General features: G+C 43.9%; 1 protein-coding gene across 2 annotated transcripts in view; it reads left to right on the forward strand.

The window, feature by feature from the left end:
- CPNE4 (copine 4) overlaps nucleotides 1–18,509 on the forward strand; it is a 988,906-nt gene that overhangs the window by 12,419 nt on the left and 957,978 nt on the right. Inside the window, exon 1 of one of the 2 annotated variants that reach the window (XM_029589333.1) lies at nucleotides 12,287–12,539. The exons of the other annotated variant lie outside the window; for it this stretch is intronic. The gene's annotated coding sequence lies outside the window, so the exon portion shown is untranslated. Of the gene's footprint in view, nucleotides 1–12,286; nucleotides 12,540–18,509 lie in introns of those variants that run through there. 2 annotated transcript variants of the gene reach the window in all.

The following is an 18,509-nucleotide window of genomic DNA, read 5'->3' on the forward strand; positions in this document are numbered from 1 at the left end:
CAGATCGTCTGTCACACCCAAGACCTTCTTTTAACCACCAACTGATCCCTTCACTCTCATCCTCATCTCCTCTCTCTCACCTCCTCCCCACCCGTTCCCTTCACTCTCATCCTCATCTCCTCTCTCACCTCCCTTCACTCTCATCCTCATCTCCTCTCTCTCACCTCCTCCCCACCCGTTCCTTTCACTCTCATCCTCATCTCCTCTCTCTCACCTCCTCCCCACCAATCCTTCTCTCACACTCTTTCCAGCAACACTCTTACATCCCCTAGTAGATCTTCCCTCATTCTCCTTTTCTTACCCTCCACAGCCAATCCCTGTCCACCTGATCCTAGCCCTCAAACCTCTCATGAATCTACAATCCATCAAATATCCCCCTTGTCCAGGATCAGCAACAACGGTTTCCTTTGGGCCCTGTGCCAAAAGTGGATGACAGCTGGTAGGAAGCAAGGGCAAGCTGCTGACGGGGCAACCTTTTTCTCTTGGGGAGGTTAAATGGTGTGTGAAGAGGGAGGAGCAGTGGCAGTCTCCGTTAGCTCATGCACACTCACTCCTCCCCTCTCTTCTCCTCATGGCTAGTTCCTAGTCCAACAGTGATCCGCAAGCGGCAGCAGAATTGCTAATGAAAGTCTGCACAGAGCCTGTAACCTAATGTGAGCTCACAAGTCCTGCAGCAGCCACAACCCTTCCTCACGCAGAGTTTCCTGTTACCTCAAAAACTCATGCAAGGGCAGTGCCACAGAGCAAGGACTGTGAGTGCACACTGACTCAAAGGTTTAAAAGTTACTTCCACTACTAAAGCTGCTTCTGCTGGCACCTGAAGAATGCTGACCCCAGATGAAGGTTCTGTGACCCCAATTTGGTGTCCCGACTCATGGTTTGGGAAACTATGGTTTTTTTGGGTGTCTCTGCCCAACCTGGCGATGTTGCCCTACCTCCTTTCCCAATCACATTTACTCAAAAAAATACTTCCTATGCAGTGTCCCCTTCCCTACACTACAGGCTCATTCAGCTGCTATGGCTGGTTTGTAATTCAGTGGTTTTACAATTAATCACTTGTAGTTTGAAATTCATGACTCAGCTATTCCACCTTGATGGAAGCCTTTTTCATTGGAATTTATGTAGCCTCTACTTCTGGAAACTTCTCCAGCTGCAACCAGTCATGGGTTAATCTCCAGCCCTTCCTCTGTGTGCTTTCCAAGGGAGGATCTTCCTTCCTTTTATTACCCCACCTATGCCTGTGTGCTTGGGGCCTAGGCCCACCCATCCTGCCCTCAGAGCTCCCTTTGGCTTCCTGGTCGCTAGGCATTCTAGGGATTGTTTATTAAAGTTAATTATATTCCACCTATTTGAATTACTATATTAGGCGGCATACATATTAACATAAAATAATGAATCAGGCATACAAAACAGATAACAAAAAATTACATTCACCTCATTGAAGTTTCATACTATCAAAAATCTAAAATAAAATATTAATGTTTTAGAGGAAAGCCTTTTGAAACAGGTAAGTTTTCAAACTTTTATGAAAAAGTTTGTAGTCATCAAGCTATCATAGCTCCCTTGGCAAAGAGTCCCATAGGGTGAGGCCCACACCTGAGAAAGCTCTGTGCTGAGTTTCCTGAAAATGCACATCTCTCACTGAAGGTAGGTGCAGGAGGCATTTCTCAGCAAAAAGTAAGGCCCAAGGAGGCAAGTATTCGTGAGCCAATTAGCAAATAGGAAGGCCTTTCACCTTTTATGGTTTTAAAAACCAAAGAAATCACCTTAAAATCTATTTTCTGCAGTACAGGCAGCCAGTGAAAATGTTGTAACAATGGAAATATATGGAGGTCAATATTCAAAGCCATTTAGATGGTACTTTTGCCATCATTAGACAACTTTGATAGAAGCTCAGGCTTCCAGCATGGAGTTTCTAGGAGCTATACTGGAAGTGTACACTTCCATTGCGACTGCCTAGTGATGGCAGAAGCACCGGGCCTGGATTGCAGTAGGGTGCTACTGTGATCCAGGCTGAAGGCAAACCTAAATTTAAGGTCTAGGAAGGGTAGGAGGTTAAGGCTTAGGATGAGGGAAAGGAGAAGGCCCTGGAGACACAGATTAGAAAACGTAGACAGCACCCTTGAGCAGGGAATAGGGGAGGGGGAGAGACCAGCACCAACTCCTGGCCAGTGTATTTTTTGATTAGTGATACTGGTTGTGCTTTGGGGAGGAGCCTTTGAAGCTCAGATGAGAGGGAGGAGGAGAACTAGTTAGGGCTTGTAAGCCCAGGATTATTATTTTTTACTTCACCACTTGATCAGCTAAAGTCAGCTGGCTAACTATAGCCAGAAAACGTTATATGTAACTAGTGATATTCAAAAAAAATCTTGTAATGTTTAAAGTTATCTGACTATGGTTAACCAGATAACTTTAATCAGGGATATTTAGTGGGATGTTTATTCGACTGAAAAGCACAGATAACTCATCCAACTATCTTTAGTACGAAAGATTATCCGCTTTCTCCATTTTTAATATTGGCCTATTGGTCATTAGAGCAGCAGACCACAATGAGCCATGCTGCAGCATTCTGGAGTAGTTGTAAAACTTTCAGATGACTTTTCAGAAGTCTAATATAAAGAAAGTTACAATGTCAATGGAGGTCAGAACAAAAGCTTGAACTATCAACCAAAAATGTCCTCTGAGCAAAACATATTTGAAATGCCAAAATAATCTTAAATGAAAGAAATTGACTTTTAAAACTGCTTTTAGTGTTGAGCTGGAGGTGGGTCCTTGGCCTGGCACAGGATTGTTTCGGCCCTCTGAAGGTTCCCAGAGTGTGCCTGCCGCCAGGAGGAGGAGCACACGAGGAGAACGAGGCTAGCTGGAGCTTCACCAGTAACAGTCTGAGGACTCTATGGTTTGAGCCCTTGGATTCCCAGACCGCCTGGGCTTAGGTGGGCCTCTGAGGGTCTCCTGGAGAGGTAGTGGAGAGGTGTGTCCACCACGAGCAAGGGTGCGCGGCTGGTGGAGTACAGATGAGCTAGACTAGAGCAGAGGGTACCGGAGACCAAGGGAATGAGACAGGAATTAGAGGTCCTCCGGTCAGGATAGGCAGCTTGGAGAAGGCCGCGGGTGACATCCGAACAGGCAGACCTAGTGGTCATGGGAGTAGCAAAGAGAGTGTCCTTATGGAGCGCAAGGGCCAAAGCCAGGGTATCCATCCGAGGGTGGTCAGCCAAAGCAGGGGTCAGTTCCAGATATCCGTCTGAGTGTGGACAGTAGCAAGCAGAGGTCAGTTCCAGGCAGTGGTCCAAATGTTGTCAGAGGCAAGCAGAGGTCAGTTTCAGGCAGTGGTCCAAACGTGGTCAGAGGCAAGCAGAGGTCAATACCGTGAATCAGTCCGAGCATGGTCAAGGGCTAGCCGAGGTCAGTACCGTGAAATCAGTCCAAGAAGATACAACCAGGGAAGCAGAGCAGGAACAGGAACAGACACTGGAACACAGGAAGGACCACGGGAACACAGGAGCACTGGAAGACACAGGAGCACTGGAAGACACAGGAATGCAGGAACAGGAACGCAGGAACACTGGAACGAGCAAGGAACAAGGAGCGCAGGAACACAGGATGGCAACTAGCTTCTCATACGAGACGACCCATTTGCCAAGGTGAGGGTCTGGGGAAAAGGACCTCGCTTTTATAGTGAGTCTCAGGTGATGTCATCAGGAGGCGTCCGGCCCGAGGTACCCGCCCTGGGCCCTTTAAAAGTGGGAGTGCGGGCCGCGCGTGCGCCTGGGGCAGGGCCAAGGACGTGGAGCCCCGACGGGAGCTCCGCTGTGAGGCCTGCGAGGAAGGAGGTGAATGAGGGCGGCATAGCGGATGCCGTGAGCTGGCAGCAGCCGCGAGAGAGGAGTGCCCGGAGCTCATGGAGAGAAGCGCGAGGTGAGCAGGCCTGGTCACCGCGCCAGTGCAGCCGGGATGCACAACATTTAGTTGTGGTTGCAAAGACAAACGAGAATTCTAACAAACCTTCCAAGTCCCTGACAACTTCTGAAAACGATATCTGGATCCCATCTATTAATAACTGTGGCCATGATTCTGGGGAAGGGCTCTGACTGACCCAACGGGCTTCATTTTTTTCAGATTGAAAACAAGATAGTTTTGACGCATCCAAACAGAAATAGCTTGTGAATGTAGTCACAGATGTGGATGTGAGCCCCTAGGCTGTGTCATGGTTGGTAAGCTTAGCAGGCAAACCTTCTAGGCCTACGCTGACAGCAGGTCCTCTCACTCTTACTGGAACTGGGGCTTCATCTATACCAGCCCCGTTCCCCACAAGTTGAGCCTTTGGGTTCCAGGGGCCAGCAGGCCTTAGGCGAGTGTTCCATAAGAAGTGGTCAAAGTAAGTTGTATTAGCGGGCAGCAGTCAGGGAGATAGAGAGAAGATGGAGATGAGTTCAAGGCCGAGGTCAGGGCAGGTGGCAATCCAGTCAAGAGGTCAGTGTCCAAGGCCAGGGTCAGAAGCAGGAGTCAGTAAGAGGTGGACAAACTAGACAGAGACTAGACATTGAGGGACCAGGGCAGAGAGTGACTAGCAGGGCAAGCTAACAACAAGGCAGGGCAATGAGAAGGCAAAACAAGGCAGATAGGAACAGAGACGTAGCAACACATACTGCAAGGCAGGAGGATCTATTGCTGAGGCACTGAAGAATGGGATGGCTGGCTTAAAAGGGCAGCCTCCCATGATGTCATCAAGCAGCACCACTGGGGCTTTCCCACAATGGGCCTTCAAAAGGAAAGAGTGTGCATGCACCCGTACTTATGGGTGCACACCGTAATGGCAGCATTCAGCCAAGAGCAAGAGGGCCTGTTGGGATGGGACAGCAGCATCCAGAGGTGAGTACACCTAGTCACGAGGCTGTCCCACAGCCAGCCAAATATTACAGTACCCAAGGCCCTTCCCCAAAGTACTAGGATTAGGCTTGTCTGGGAAGCAGCAGTGGAACTCCCAGATGAGGCAGGGGGATTGGATATCGAATGCCGGTACCCAAGAATTATCTTCAAGCCCGTATCCTTTCTAAGTGATGAGGTCGTGGAGTTTGTTCCAAATACGCTTGGAGTTGAGGATCTCCTGGACTTCATACTCTGTGTCTTCTTCTGAAGTCAGCTCCATTGGTTTAGGGGGAGATCGTGAGGGTCAAGACAAAAGTAGTGGGTTGAGAGTGATACGTGGAAGGGTAGGTGGCAGTTTTAATTGGCATACAACCTACCCAACTTGTACAGTGATTAGAAATGGCCTCAGGAACCGCAATGAGAAGGATTTTTTAACTGTAGATTGTGGGTACTGAGCCATACGAAGTACCCAGGTTTGAGATGAGATGCCAGCCAATGTTTCTTGACAGCTTGCTTTTTATATTTTTCAGCAGCCAAAGTAAGGAGTTGGCAAGTCTTCTGCCACAGTTTTTCAACTTATTGTCCTACAATGTCAACTGTGAGACAAGGGACTGTTATTGGTATGGGAAGTGGTACCCATGGATGTCGGCTATACAGGATCTGAGAGGGGAATGTCATCAGAGAGTCTCCCACTTTACCCTCAATGGCGAGTATGGGAGCTCTTATTAACTGCACAATTGTAACAAAATTCCATGTAGTGCTGCACATCATGCCTTACTTGGAGGCATCCAGTAATGGCGAAGGAGCAGTGCCATTATTTTGGTGATCCCAGGATGGCCAGCCAAGCAGGAATCTCTCCTGCAAGCATTTGGGGACCACCATCTTTTCCTGTAGTACAGGTACTGCCGTGGTGACCACTATTCTTGCCAGGTCGATGATGTGGTAAGGTAGTTATGTGAAGTCTTCTGCTACAAAGGACTGTGACAGAGCATCAGCCTGCTGGTTCTTTTTTGCCGGTTGTTACCAAAGTTTGAAGTCAAAGCAGTTAAAGAATAATGACCATCGGGTCTAATGTGGGTTTAAGCATTGGGCTTGTTGAAGATATTGTAAGTTTTATGGTCAGTAAAGATCATGACCGGGTGGGTGTCTTGCTCCCTCCAATAGGTGGCACCATTCCTGTAGGGCCAATTTCACAGCCAGACATTCCTTGTCCTCTATGGTATAGTTTCTTTCTGTGGGGTTGAGTTTCTTAGAAAAAAAGAAGCAAGGCCTAAGAGTCCCTTTATTGTTGTTCTGTGCAAGACAGCCCCTGCCTCAGTGGCAGAGGCATCTACCTCCACGATAAAAAGCCTAACCGTGTCTGCATGCTAGAAACAGGGTTCTTTAAGAAAGGCCTGCTTGAGGCACTGGAAGGTTTAGATAGCATCTTTTGACCATTTCCTGGTGTTGGCACCCTTCTTCATAACAGCTGTGAGAGGGGCAACCAGTGAGGAGTATCGTGTACAAATTGCCTGTAGTAATTGGTCTATCCAGAGTTGCCATGGGAAGATTGTACTGTTGTACCAACGCTTCATCAATGAAATTGCCTCTGGCACCAGAGTCCAGAAATACCTCTCTATACACCTCAGAATCATGGGAGCTGAGGAGAACAGTTACGAGTAACTGGGGAGAGGAAGAGCACTGGCCTAGGGTTGCCTTTTCAATCAACCCTAGGCATGGAATTTTCCTGACTTTTTGGGACACTGGCCAGAGAAGTGCCCCTGAGCCACACATTAGAGGAAGTTTGAGCCGCCAGCATCTCAGCTTCTCTTCCTCAGTGAGACAGGCCCTGCCAAGTGGCAAAGGTTCTTCTGCAGGGGAGGCAGATGGGGCATCCATAGCACGAAGCAGGGGATGCTGAAAGTTAGGCGCCAGTCTGAAGTGTCACCGGGAGGCCTCTCTCTCCTAAAAATGGAGGTCTAATCATATGGCCAGCATGATAAGATTCTCTAGGCCTGATGGCAGATCTTGTCCAGCTAACTCATATTTGATGTGGTCCACCAGGCTCTGCCAGAAAATGGTGCTGAGACTGTCCTCACCCCAACAGAGCTCTGAGGCCAAGGTCTAGAATTGGATGACATAGTCTCCCACTGTGCGGTTACCCTGCCTAATATGAAGCAACTCTGTGGCAGCATAGGAGGATTGACCAGACTCATTGAGTACTTGTTGAAAGTGCTTCAAGAAGTTGGCCAAATTTTCCTCCAGGGGGTCATTCCATTTCCATAGAGGTAAAGTCTAGGCCAGTGCAAGACCTGCCAAGTGAGACAGAATAAACATGACTTTAGTCCAATGCAAGGGGAAGCTGGTGGCCTGCAGCTCAAAGTGCATTTTGTACTGATTGATAAAGCCTCTGCTGCTTTCGGATCTCCTTCATATCTGGGCAGTGGTGGTAAATGTGGCATGGATTCCAGGGGCTGCATCGATGCAGGTGTGGGTGCTTGGACCTGCATGACCTCCATTCGGGCCGCAAGGCCTTGTAGTATGCAGGTCATTTGATTAAGTTGTTCTTGCTACTGCTAGACCTGGAGTGCCAAGCCTGAGAGAGTCTGAGCTGGGGATGAGTCCACCAAGCTCATGGCCTGAGTAAACTGTCATGGATATCTCAAAAAATGCTACTTATCCAGCTAAGTAGTACTGTTTAAGACTTATCTGGCTAAGTAAGATAGCCAGATTAGTAAAAGAAAAATGCTACTTATTTATTTATGAATAAGTAAGATAACTGGATAACTAGGATTTGAAGACTTATCTGGCTAGCCTACTTAGCTTGTTAAGTAGCACTTTTCAAGACTTATCTGGCTAAGAGACAGCAAAACCACTAAACCAGAGAAGTCTAAACTTATCCTGATAAGTGGAGTGCCTAAGAACATAAGAACATGCTATACTGGGTCATACCAAGGGTCCATCAAGCCCAGCATCCTGTTTCCAACAGTGGCCAATCCAGGCCAATAAGAACCTGGCAAGTATCCAAAAACTAAGTCTCTTCCATGTTACTGTTGCTAGTAATAGCAGTGGCTATTTTCTAAGTCAGCTTAATTAATAGCAGGTAATGGACTTCTCCTCCAAGAACTTATCCAATCCTTTTTTAAACCCAGCTACACTAACTGCACTAACCACATCCTCTGGCAACAAATTCCAGAGTTTAATTGTGTGTTGAGTGAAAAAGAACTTTCTCCGATTAGTTTTAAATGTGCCACATGCTAACTTCATGGAGTGCCCCCTAGTCTTTCTATTATTATTAAATAAATGATTCACATCTACCCATTCTAGACCTCTCATGATTTTGAACACCTCTATCATATCCCCCCTCAGCCATCTCTTCTCCAAGCTGAAAAATCTTAACCTCTTCAGCCGTTCCTCATAGGGGAGCTGTTCCATCCCCTTTATCATTTTGGTCACCCTTCTCTGTACCTTCTGCATCACAATTATATCTTTTTTGAGATGCGGTGACCAGAATTGTACACAGTATTCAATTCCCAACATTCTGTTTGCTTTTTTGACTGCCGCAGCACACTGAATCGACGATTTCAATGTGTTATCCACCATGACGCCTAGATCTCTTTCTTGGGTGGTAGCACCTAATATGGAACCTAACACTGTGTAACTATAGCATGAGTTATTTTTCCCTATATGTATCACCTTGCACTTATCCACATTAAATTTCATCTGCCATTTTGATGCCCAATTTTCCAGTCTCACAAGGTCTTCCAGCAATTTATCACAATCTGCTTGTGATTTAACTACTCTGAACAATTTTGTGCCATCTGCAAATTTGATTACCTCACTTGTCATATTTCTTTCTAGATCATTTATAAATATATTGAAAAGTAAGGGTCCCAATACAGATCCCTGAGGCACTCCACTGTAGGGATGTGCAGAGCAAAATTTTATGTTCATATTTTTTATGTCCGAAAGGGGGTCCCACTTGCGGCCAATATGGACATAAAAAAAATCCAATGAGTTGGGTATATGTACATATGTGCAAAAAAAAAATTTAAACCCCCTCACCCTCCTTAATCCCCTCCCCCAGACTTACCACAACTCCCTGGTGATGGAGCGAGGAGTGAGGACGCCATTTCTGCAATCCTTGGCGAGAAGCATGTGACGTCGGCGGCACGTCGAGTGACGCCGGCGTCACGTGATTCCCGTCGAGTTTCGCGCCGGACGGCTCGTTCGGCCCAAAAAGAACTTTTGGCCAGCTTGGGGGGTCAGGAGGCCCCCCAAGCTGGCCAAAAGTTCTTTTTGGGCCGAACGAGCCGTCCGGCGCGAACTCGCCGGGAATCACGTGACGCCGGCGTCACTCGACGTGCCGCCGACGTCACATGCTTCTCGCCAAGGATTGCAGAAATGGCGTCCTCACTCCTCGCTCCATCACCAGGGAGTTGTGGTAAGTCGGGGGGGGGGGGGGATTAAGGAGGGGGAGGGGGTTTATATTTTTATTTTGGCTCAACAATCGCGATTTCCCCACATATCGAACATATCTATGTTCGATATGTTGGAAATCCGATCGTTTATGTCGAATCAATTTTTTAAGTAAAAAAAAAATATGAGTTGCGTTTTACTAATGCGGTCAATCCGAATGCACACCCCTACTCCACTGCCCACACCCTTCCACTGAGAAAATTGTCCATTTAATCCTACTCTCTGCTTCCTGTCTTTTAGCCAGTTTGTAATCCATGAAAGGACATCGCCACCTATCCCATGACCTTTTACTTTTCTTAGAAGTCTCTCATGAAGGACTTTGTCAAACGCCTTCTGAAAATCCAAATACATTACATCTACCAGTTCACCTTTATCCACATGTTTATTAACTCCTTCAAAAAAGTGAAGCAGATTTGTGAGGCAAGACTTGCCTTGGGTAAAGCCATGCTGACTTTGTTCCATTAAACCATGTCTTTCTATATGTTCTGTGATTTTGATGTTTAGAACACTTTTCTGGCACTGAAGTCAGGCTAACCGGTCTGTAGTTTCCCGGATCACCCCTGGAGCCCTTTTTAAATATTGGGGTTACTTTAGCCACCCTCCAGTCTTCAGGTACATGTGCATTTGTGCTCCTAATTTTAAACATTTACATAAGGAGATTTCACAAATGTATTTTCCTTAGCACTTGTAGGCTTTTACACAACAAGTCAGCGAATTTTAAAACATGCGCGCGTGAATGAAATTACCAGTTTTGCCAGTTCAGCCACCAGTTTGTCCAGTCCATCTCTAGGTCATCGACACCTTCCTGGCTCTTCAGCCTGAACTCACCCCAGTTTACCCATACCCGTCACCCATTCAGTATTAAGCAATAAACACTTCTATTCTCAATTATACCAGATAATTAGCAGGTGTAAACAATGTATGCAAGTAACAGACTTACATGTGTCGCTTTGTCAGGTTCTAAAATAGCAACTTAACCGAGTAAATGTTGGCCCCTCCCAGAAATGCCAGAGCAATAATATGCATGTTGTCCATGGCGCTGTCTGGTACGAAGCTGACTGAACACCACACTAACGCCAGGGTCAGGGTAGGCGGTAAATATGCAGGTTAAAGACGCAGCAAATAAGCTGGTTAAGAAGGCGATAATCTGGGCGCATGTTACTGTATCGGAGGAAATAACTAAATCGATCATCAACATATCATATACACGCGGCGGGTGGAGACGGATACGTGTCCATTTCGGCAAGCAGTAAGGACATGTAAAACCGGATACTGAATCGCGGGTTCGCCTTACGCTTCCAAAATGTGCGTCCAAAGCGGGTTAAAAACAGGGTAACCGCGGCCGTGCTTTACTGTATCGGCCCGATAGGTAGGAGGGTGCACTAATGTTGAGGGCAGCCTATCTCCCTCATCCATTTTGTCTTGCTCTGGGGATTTGCTTCTGCTATTGAAGTATCCAGGTCTTATCTCTGGCTTGTTTGGAGGTAACCTAGCGAAGTCCCCATCACAACAAGTATTCCAATTTAAAAAAAAATCTTTCCATATAAAGCTTTGAATTTGTTTCCGTATCGCTTTTAATGCATATTGTGTTTTTATTGATTCTCCCCCTCCCCCAACAAATATTTCAGTTCAGCTACTTGACTAATTGAAAAACTTTGAGATACAGCATCGGACATTTTCTTTTACTAAATGTATAGGTAGAGTACATCATGCCAAATCAGATGACACATCTATTTAGGACATCAGGAATATTTGCATGGTAAATGTTTAGCTAGAAAAAGTATGACATTTTTGTGTAAATGATAAAACAATTTACTTGGTCAAAACATCTAGAAAACCCAAATCTTTCCTTTTAAAAAGGCTGCTCTGAGTACTAGCTAAATTTCTCCAAAAATACTTACTTTCTGTTTATCATTCTGTACGGTTTATCATCAGATATGTGGAAATATGGTTGCTCTTTATTGGAGGAGAAGGGAACAGAGGCAGGGAAGCAGAGGGAGAATGAAAGGTTTCCTTTAGTTGCGTGCATTTTTGGAGTTTACTTTAAACTACAGAAGATTTTCTCTGGAAAAGTGGCTGCTACTGATTATGTTATAACATTCTGGTTTCAGACTTGTTCAACATTAGGAGCGAGTTCCTTTAAGTTACCTGAATTTGCATTCTCTCGTTCTTATTAAGATAATCAGAGATAGTGTAAATTGGCAATTTCCCTTCCTGCTGTGAAATCTGACTCTCTTTGAAGGTCTGCAGTAAATTCTTTTCCTGACAAGGAGTATCAGCAGACTGAGCCATATGATTACGATCCAAATCATTCAGTTTATTTGTTTATTTAGAGAGAAAAAGACTCAGTGTATATTTTTAACACAAAAAATATTTTTGTGAACATATTGCACTTAATTATCATGATCTAGCTTGAGTCTGCCAGAACTGTGTACTTTCCCTCTGTTAAACTGTGTGCGCGTGCAGATTTCCCAGGATGTTCACCAGCGGGACTTTACAGGCGGAAAAAATAAATAGACCTAGAAGTTTGTATTAATAACATAAGATTTAAAAATGCTTGCAAGAGCTGAGTTGGCTGCTGTTCCGAACGACCTCCAGGACAGCGCCTGACTTTTTGTTGATTACTAAAGGGATTGTCTGCATGTTGAACGGTGGATTAGCTCTGCACTTATTTATTTTATTGCAGATGAATGCATGCCCCCTGGCAGTCCCGGCGATTTGGTGCCCCTGCAGGATGTTCCCAGGGGCAGAGGCGGATGCTTAGTGGGATGGGAATCACCAGCCCAGTTCCCTCTGAAATCCTCCAGAGGGCGCTGGCGGCCAGCGCTGAGCAGAGCAGGCACTGAAGGGGGAGCCCAGGCTGAGAAGGAGGATCCCTCTCCTCGGGAGCCGGAGCTGTGCTCTCCCTGCCACCCAGCCCTCCTACTTTCTGCCCGCGCGCTCTCCCCCCCCCCCCCTCGCCTGATTCTCCTGTGCTCTCGCTGCCAACAGATCCCCCAGAATCTCAGCTGCACAGAGCATGGAGCCAGGGCTTCCAGAGGGATCCCACGCCAATCTTCCAGGCAGCCTCTTCCCTCTCTCTAATCACTGATTTAAAAAAAAAAAAAAAAAAAAGGGAAGCGTGGAGGAAAATAACAGTGAGGATTTCTTTTTAAAGAAGCAAGAATTGGGTACTGGCACTAACTTCTGTGGAGCGTTCTTGCAGGCAGGTAGGTGCTGTTGCAAGCGTTTCTTGAGGGTTGTTCAGGAGTGTGTTGTGAGAGGTATCGAGCTTAGTCTGTACTTCTCACTTCCACATTGGGTTGTTGGGTTTTTTTTTTTTTAATGGTTTTATGAAACCCAAAACTTAATGTGCTGGTGAATAAGATTTGTGAAAGTAGATCTGGTAAGTTTTTGCTCTGTTAATGCTGGAAGGGAAAGGAACGATATATAAACATTTCCCATAGTTGCTGGGCTAAAGTTTAAGTGGAAACGAAAGGCAGAATAAACAGAAAAGCATGGAAGGAATGGTTCCAACAGGGCATGGATTTCCTTCTTTTCATTATTATTTGATAATTCAGCAGAGATTTGTATTTCAGTGGATATGATGATCTGGTACTAAACCAAATCAATATTCTATTTTTTGCAATGCCGAGGAGCTTGATAGACCGGTGTCCCAGTGTCCCTTGTAGTGGAAAGAGCAGAGGTGGATTACCTTTCAGGGGACAATAGATTTACCTTATTTTGCTTTATTGGGTCACTGGATTTCCCCCACCTCTTTTAGATTTAAACAACACAAATTCCACAGTAGATGGAGGAGGGTGTGCTCTGTCTCTCCAGTTTCTTTGCAGATCCCTTGTGGTCCTTGCTGAGGACACTAACTGGTATCCCTTCCTCTGCTGTGCCGGTCTATGGTACAAGTGAACCTTTTCGCTCAATGTACAAAGTTGCCTGCGGACAGTGGCCAACAGCTTCAGTTGACTTCCTAAATGCCAGGTCTGCACCGTGAAACTATCAGAAAGGACTCATCCATAAGTAATAGGCACAGTGCCTAAGTGCCCATGTGTGGTAAGGAGCTGTACCTGCGCTGGCGCAAGCACATTTCTGGCTCTTCCCTGTCTCATATGTGTCTGTATCTGTCCGGGGGTATAGAATGTGTCTATGTGGGCAGAGGACCTGACACTCACCCTGAGTAAATATTCATGTTTACCTGACAGGTTAACTGTAAAGGAAAAAAGGTGATAATGCCCAGTAAATCATTTAAGAAAGAACAATTATGAAGACTGTAAACATGCATATTAGTGCATCTTCATCCAGCAGTGGAATGTGTTTTTTGCAATGATTTTTGTTTAGTTTGACAGGACAAAAGTAATTTTTTTCAACCTGCTTTCTACCTCCCTACCCAAATTTCCTAAGAGAAAATCTGTGCTACAGGTGTTGGTGTTTTTTGAAGTTATGTATTGTGTGCCCTACATGATAAAGAGTGCAGTACTGTCCTCCCTATCCTTTTCCCTCCAATGCTGTTGAAATGCTTTCTAGCTGAAGTGCAAATATATTTACAAATGTTTGATATCTGAAGGCAATGCCTTTCAAACTCACTTGAGATATACTTAGATGAGGGGTACACTGTATCATTAACTTAACTTGTCCTAACATGTCCCACAGTGCACTCCTCAACATTTTAGGGGTTTTAAGAACCAGAACCATATTTGCGCATTGTAAAGCATTGCTATACATACCAAGCACTGTACAGACGGCACATGATAGATAGTTCCTGCTCCATGGAGCTTACAATCTAGTCAAGACAACACAGATGTCAAACAAGAATCCATAGGAAGTGTATGTATTGTAGAGAAGTAGAGGTAGAAAATGATCTTATCTGAGAGATCAGTGAGCAGAACTCCAATTGCACAGCGGTTCCCTGAGTCAGTCATTTACAATGCATGAATTAAAACCATGAAAAGTTCATGGAAATCTACTCAATCATGCTTTACTTTTTAAAGCTCCTTTCTGAAGTGTTTTGTCCTTGTAGGAAGGACATGCTTATGGAGGATGATAGTATGAAACCAATGTTATATTCCACATAAAATGCATGCATATGCAGTATGTATATGTCTGTGTGTGTGTGTGTGTGTATATATATATATATATATATATATATTGGAGAAGAGATGTCTGAGGGGGGATATGATAGAAGTCTTTAAAATCATGAGAGGTCTAGAACCAGTAGATGTGAATAAGTTATTTACTCTTTCGGATAATAGGACTAGGGGACACTCCATGAAGTGAGCAAGTAGCACATTTAAAACTAATCAAAGAAAATTATTTTTCTCTCAACACACAAGCTCTGGAATTTGTTGCCACATGATGTGGTTAGTGCAGTTAGTGTAGCTGGGTTTAAAAAAGGTTTGGATAAGTTCTTTGAGGAGAAGTCTATTAACTGCTATTAATCAAGATGACTGAGAGAATAGCCACTGCTATTACTGGCATCAGTAGCATGGGATCTTCTTAGTGTTTGGGTAATTGCCAGGTACTTGTAGCCTGGATTGGCCACTGTTGGAAACAGGATACTGGGCTTGATGGACCCTTGGTCTGACCCAGTATGGCAATTTCTTATGTTCTTATGTGTTATATATATATATATATATATATATATACAGACTTGTCTTAACATGTCCCACCAATTTATTTATTTATTTATTTAGGTTTTAATATACCGGCATTCATGAGCAGATCACATCATGCCGGTTTACATTAGAACAAGGGGTGCAAAGAACAATAAAACTATAACTAGTGCATCAGAGTTGCAGTTACACTGAAACAAAGGTAATAGAACTGGGAGAAAGAGAAAAAGAACAGTGTAGGGTTAACATAAATTAATAATTATTTACAGTGCCTAAGTGTATTATATATATTTAACTAATATATATATTAGTTAAATATATTGTGGATGCACACTCTTAAGTCCACAGTATACTGTAGATTGTAGAATACATGCTATCAAGGAAAATTATCAAGGGCTTTGAATTTGAAAATATGATTATTCTAACAATAAGAAAATAGAATGAGCAAAAATGAAACTCCCACCACTGAATTTTATTATTAATAAAATAATTATATGTAGTGTAATTAAACTTAGAAACATAGAAATGATGGCAGAAAAGGACCGATGCTCCATCCAATCTGCCCAGCAAGCTTCCCATGGTAGTATCTGCCGTGCCGTGCAGGTAACCCCCATGTATCAGTCAGATTTGCTTGATGTGCTTTGCTTGTGAACTTGGCCGTAGACGCAGTCCTATGTTTTTTTTTCTAAACCTCTGAGCATCAGTACCCCAGACTGTAAAAAGATCATTGCTCATGTTGGTTGTCCCTGAATCCAAATTTATCTTTCCATTCAGACCCCAGCCCCCTCCTTCGAAGCTTGCCTGTCTCCAGTGCTGTGTGTTGGGAAATTTTCTGCTGGTTCAAGGCCATAATCTGTCTTCTTAACCCTAGTGAATTGCTTTAGAAATACAAATTACTCAGCTTCAAGGAGAACCTTGTGTGTGTGTGTGTGTATTCTGATTTTATGTTTGGGTTCAGCAGAAGCACAGTTTACATTAGCTTAGCAGAATCCCATCTATTAAACACACAAACCAAAATCTTCCTTTATCAATGGTGTTTTTGAGTGTGTTAAAACTAAATCTATTGAGTCTATAAAGCACACATTAGGTGCTTTCTTTTAACATCTTCACAGAAGAGCAAGGTGACATTTCAATTTGGGGTTATTTTTACAGAGTAGGAAATGACTGATGTGTAGCCCAAGATTTAGCTAAAATGTGTAATTTTTTAAAGTAAAAAAAAATTCACCTGTTCAAATTTAGAAATATTGCATCAGGCTTATTGGGGCATTTAATTTATTGTATCATATTACATTCCTCCTTACTATTCAGCTAAATCTTCCATGCTGCTCCTAAAACAGTCTCCACTTCCTTAAATTATAAAATCTTGCATTACAGGAGGAGATCACAAGAAATATTGTTTCTAAAGCTGAGGAAGTTTCGATATAATTAGCTAACGCTGCATCTGTTCTCACTTTTTTTTTTCTTTTCCCAGGCATACTAGTGCAAAATTAACTTTGAGTGCTGGAATGATTTAAAGAAACAAGATAGAGAATTCCAATGCATGAGAGAGAGAGAGAGGGAGAAATGCACCAGTTCTTCCTGTCCTTTGTTTCCTGGCTACTCTAGCCCCCTAGTTTTATTCTCCATGTTATTTGTATCTGCGCCTCGGCCTTCTTGTTATATGGTTCTGTTAAGTTAACCCCTAAGTTTGATGTAAACCGGCCTGATATGAAGCTTGTCATGAAGTTCAGTATAGAAAAATGTTAAATAAATAAATAAATAATATATATCAAGAAGATGATAAACCAACTTTTGAAGAACTCATGGACAGAGAAGGAGTCCAGTTTTTAGTTTCTAAAACACAGTCGTGTGGTCATGCATTATTAGTTCGGTATAACTGAATGCACTGAACAGTGGGATCAGCAACCACTCAAAAACATCCATGTACACTGTTGAAAGAGCAAGCAGGGCTTGACTTAGACAGAATTAGAGGAAGACAATGCAACAGAAAGGGATGAAACAGAAAGGAAGGAAACAGGAGGGCGAGATGGGAGATTGGTACATTTTTTTGGGTTAGGAAGTGAAATGGGGCAGGGGCAGGGAGGGATAGGGAGATATCCTGCAAGTGTTAGCGGAGAATGGATGAAGAGTGAGGGGGGAGGAGATGTTGCCTAAGGTCGCCACTAGAGGGAGCTCAGGTATCAGCAGACCAAGCCAGGTGCTGGAGGTAGCCCGAGTAGAGCCAGGTGCTGGGACTGTTGTGTGCCCACGTGTGTGCCAGATGTGGCTCCTGAAAAGGTGCATGGAAACCCCGCTCTACCTGTGGCATCTAGGAAAGAAGTGTCCCACCCCATGCACTTTCATTTGACCATGGCCACTTCAAAATTCTGAGTGAGCATTTTTCTTTCTTTTTTTTTTTTTCCCAGCAACAAGCCTGACTTGAGCTTCTGAAATTAGTTTTCTTACAAGTAAAGATAAGCCTGTTTGCTTGTTTTCCCCATTTCAACTGAAATTGCCACCACCGATAATTTCCAGATGTTTGTTCCACTTAAAGATGAATTTTCAAAAGCTGTACATGTAAAAATCATGTATAAATAGCATATACTTGCATATATGCGATTTTATAAACTTCAAAATGCACACATAAGTAAGGGCACAAGTAGATTTGAGCAAAACAGGCGGGCCAGGTGCGTTCTGGGGTGGGGTCCAACATTTACACTTTTACGTTGCTGTTTTGTAATCAATTTACACATGTGGATCTGGCAGCTTACATACATTTAAACTTGCTCTATAACTGGAGTACGTGATGTGAAACACTGTCTAGGTGGGTGGTCTGGGCGAAATGGGGGAAGTTGAAGCTGAAGAGCCAGGAGGACTGAGTGAGCTGGTAGACTATTTGGTAAAACTTGTAATTTCATTGCTGCAAACATGTTAGAAAATCTGCCGCCTTGCATGTGTAAAACCTGACACACGCTGATAAATGCTTTAAAATTATACAGGTAAAATAGCCATGTATATAGTTTTAAAGTTAAATGTAAAAATATGCAAGTATAGCAGTTACGTGCTATTTATCTGAATAAATTCTGATTTATTCAGTTGAGTCTTGAAAGTGGCATTTATCTGGACAAATTACTACTTATCTGGCTAAACAGCAGCACTTATTTGGACAAGCTCCGATTTATCCAGCTAAGTAGCTGCAAAGCCCTTACTTAGCTGATAAGTCTTAAAACGGTACTTATCCGGGTATGGAGACTGAGAGACGGGCATCCAAATAGCAAATGACATTTAATATGGACAAGGGCAAAGTGATGAATGTAGGGAAAAGCAAGCTAAATTATAGTTCCACTATGGGAGTAACAACCCAGGAAAAGGATCTTAGGCGTCATCATAGATAATATGATGAAATTCTCTGCTCAGTGTGTGGCAGCCACCAAGAAAGCAAAGAGAATGCTAGAATTATTAGGAAATGAATAAAGAATAAAGCAGAGAATATCATCTCTGTATCTCTCCCTGGTGCGACTGCACCTTGAGTATTGTGTGCAGTTCTGGTCACTCTATCATAAAAAAGACAAGGCACAATTAGAAAAGGTACAGAGA

Source organism: Rhinatrema bivittatum, chromosome 2 (assembly GCF_901001135.1).
Source record: "Rhinatrema bivittatum chromosome 2, aRhiBiv1.1, whole genome shotgun sequence".
In the NCBI taxonomy this organism is placed as follows: Eukaryota; Metazoa; Chordata; class Amphibia; order Gymnophiona; family Rhinatrematidae; genus Rhinatrema; species Rhinatrema bivittatum.